The sequence below is a fragment of the Malania oleifera genome, chromosome 5, assembly GCF_029873635.1.
Source record: "Malania oleifera isolate guangnan ecotype guangnan chromosome 5, ASM2987363v1, whole genome shotgun sequence".
Lineage (NCBI taxonomy): Eukaryota > Viridiplantae > Streptophyta > Magnoliopsida > Santalales > Ximeniaceae > Malania > Malania oleifera.
Genome location: NC_080421.1, coordinates 79,176,933 through 79,180,097, shown reverse-complemented (window position 1 = coordinate 79,180,097; position 3,165 = coordinate 79,176,933). Strand labels below are relative to the sequence as shown.

Here is a 3,165-nt window from a genome sequence, read left to right as displayed (position 1 = left end):
AGCTGAAATCTGATGGGATAGAGAAGCAACTTGAGCGGAAAGGGCAGCAAACGACTCCAAGTCATGAATCCCAACAACTTTCTTACCCATAGTTCTTTCGATTGGCCATTGATAGTTGTTTGAGGCCATTTATTTCAAAAGAGAAGTAGCACCCTAAGCTATCTTTGACATCAAAGTTCCCCTAGACACAGCATCAACTAAAGTCTCAGTTTGCCGATTTAACCCATTATAGAACATCTGAATTTGCAACCAATCCGGCAATCCATGTTGTGGGCAGCATCAAATCAAATCTTTATATCTTTCCCAAGATTCATAGAGTGATTCAAAATCATTTTTCTTGAATTGACCAATCTCACTCCTGAGTTGGGCTGTTTTTTGTAGGTGGAAAGAATTTAGCCATAAACTTTTCTGCCATGTCCAGTCAACTAGCGATACTTCTCGGTTGTAGAGATTTTAGCCAACCTCTTGCCTTGTCCCTAAAAGGAAAAGGGAACAATCTCAGTCTAATGGTGTCTTCAGTAACACCATTGATCTTTACTATGTTGCAAATCTCCAGGATCATTGCCAAATGAATATTAGGATCATCAAGTGGTGATTCACTGAATTGGGCTTGTTGCACCATGCTGATCAAGGCGGGTTTGAGCTTAAAGTTGTTGGCACTAATGGTCTGGCATCTAATACCAGAGTAGTTGTCATTTACAACTAGCCGTACATAATCCTTCAAGGCGTGTGGCTGCACATTCTCTTGTCTGTTATCCATGGCTAGTATCTTCTTCTTTCTTAGTGCTCTAAGAGCTTTTTCAATATCCGGATCAAAAGGAGTAATGTCACAGGTTCTAGCACGGCACAACCAACATCAAAAGCACACCTGAAATAAAAATAAAATAAATAAATAAGAATAAATTTTTTTTAATTAAAACCAAGATTATTTTGTATCAATATTGGAAAAAATAAGAAGAAATCAATCCCTGGCAACGACGCCAAAAACATTATTAGTGCAAAACTGTAAATGCACAGTATCGTAGTTTTGTAGTAAAGTGATGAAAAGAGTATCGTCCTTAGAGATTGGTGACTTACTTTTGCCAAGTACCAAAATTATACTAGTCTTGATTTTATTTAGAAAAGAAATTAAGATTTTTGTATGCTCAAATTGAAATTATAAAATCACTTTAAAGAAACTATTCAAAGGAAAATAAAATTGTTTGCCAAGTATCAAATTAATGAGAAAGAAAACTTCTAGAAAATCGATTTTACCTAGTTTCTCACTATGCTTTACTCATCTAACTAATAGGAATTAATTTTATTAGTTTGTTAGCAACTCTCAAATTCATCCAAAAGCCTCTTTCGATAGTCAATTGGAAATTATTCTTGTTTATCATTCAACACGAGTATGCAAATTAATAAAAAAAGAATGCAATAAGACTCATGATTTTAATACTACATAGGTTCAAACAAGTCTCTTGATCTCCATAATTACCTATGCCAAAATATCCAAGATCTATCCTATAATTCCCTTTCTCGATAGCAAATCACAGGATCAAAATCATCTAATTAATGGTCAGTTAATCAGAAGCGATAAGCTCAGAATAAATCAGAGAAACATGGAAGAAAATTACTTCAGATTAGCATAGGCAAGCAAGTATAGTTTGAAACCAGATTATATCGTTTTCCTAGAAATAAGAAAATTAGTTCATGTTGAAAATAAAATCCCACATAAATGAATTCAATGTATTTTATTTTCTAATGGGAATGGAACAAAAATCAACACACAGAGCAGCCGTCGTGCGTAGCCCTTGTTCCTCTAATGATTATTATTATTTTTTTCTATGTAGCCAGCCACTCCCCCATGCTACTATGTGTGTTTCTCCTATTTAGCGCCACCTCCCCTCAAGCCTCCGGAAACCCCCCCCCCCCCACCCCCCCCCCGTTTTTTTTTTTTATCTCCTTCAAACCCTAAACTAAAGAACCATCCTAGAAAAACCTCACGTGTAGTGCCCAAGGAATTCCCAACGCATGCACACGGGTCTCGTGGTCACAGCCATGCTGTTTGCTCCTCCAAAAGCTTGTACACGACCCAATGGTTTTTTTGGTTTTCTTCTTTTGACTGAAGGTGTACACGGCCCAATATCTTTTTGGCATGGAAGGACCATCCTTCAATTTAAAACCCAACTTATGTGCATGAAGCCCAACACCTCATTGTTGTATGGCATTGTTCACATGGGTGCTTTAATTTTTGAAGCCCATGCCTGCTTCCAACTTAACAACACGGCAAGCCCCAGCAAAGAGACACCACAAGTTGCTTTATGCACACTTGTACACGTGCATGGATTGCTTATTATTTAAACCATACACAAACCCGCGATTATTTAACAGCATACGACTCTCCACTTGTATTTCATGCCAGGATTGTACACGGCTTCTCTTCATGCTCACGATCCGCGTAGTCCATGCAACGTCTCCTTGTGTAGTGCACGGCTTCTCCAATATTTTTAATTTCGGATTTAATTTCTAAAAAATTTCTTTCTTTTCTTAAAATCTGAAATAAAATTAAATAATTGGTGTGAGACCTTAAATCAGTAAAAATTAAATAAAATTAGGCCAAAGTTTAAAGTTAAGATGTGCTAAATTATTCTAATTTATGCCACTCATCATCTGCACTGACACTTCTTCTTATGCCAGAGTATCGTTAAGCTCTAGTACCTCATAATTGATCACATGGGAGGGATTTGGAACATATTTCCTTAACATGGAAGCATGACATCGTGAATTCTGGACAGCACTGGGGGTAAGGCCAACCTGTAGGCCACTGGACCCACTCTCTCAAGAATATTGAATAGTCCTATGAACCTAGGGCTCAGTTTACCCTTCTTCCTAAATCTCATAATCCCTTTTGTTGGTGTAATCTTCAGAAATACATGATCCCCTGCATCAAACTCTAACTCTCATCTGCGAGTGTCTGCATAGATTTTTTTCCGATTCTGTGTTGTTCTAATCTTGTCTCTAATGAGTCTAACTTTATCTTGAGTTTGTTGTATTAGCTCTAGCCTCAAAATCCATCTTTCCCTAATTTCTTCCCTATACAACAGGGATTGGCACCTCCTGTCATATAATGCCTCATATTGTGCCATCCTAATGTTGGTTTGATAGATGTTATTATAATCAAAC

The 3,165-nt window shown here is 37.2% G+C and overlaps 1 non-coding gene across 1 annotated transcript; it reads left to right on the top strand.

The window, feature by feature from the left end:
- The first annotated feature begins 259 nt into the window (after positions 1 to 259).
- LOC131156796 (small nucleolar RNA R71) lies at positions 260 to 366 on the top strand. The gene has a single exon (XR_009137069.1). It is a non-coding gene; the product is annotated as a small nucleolar RNA R71 (small nucleolar RNA).
- Positions 367 to 3,165: the final 2,799 nt, after the last annotated feature.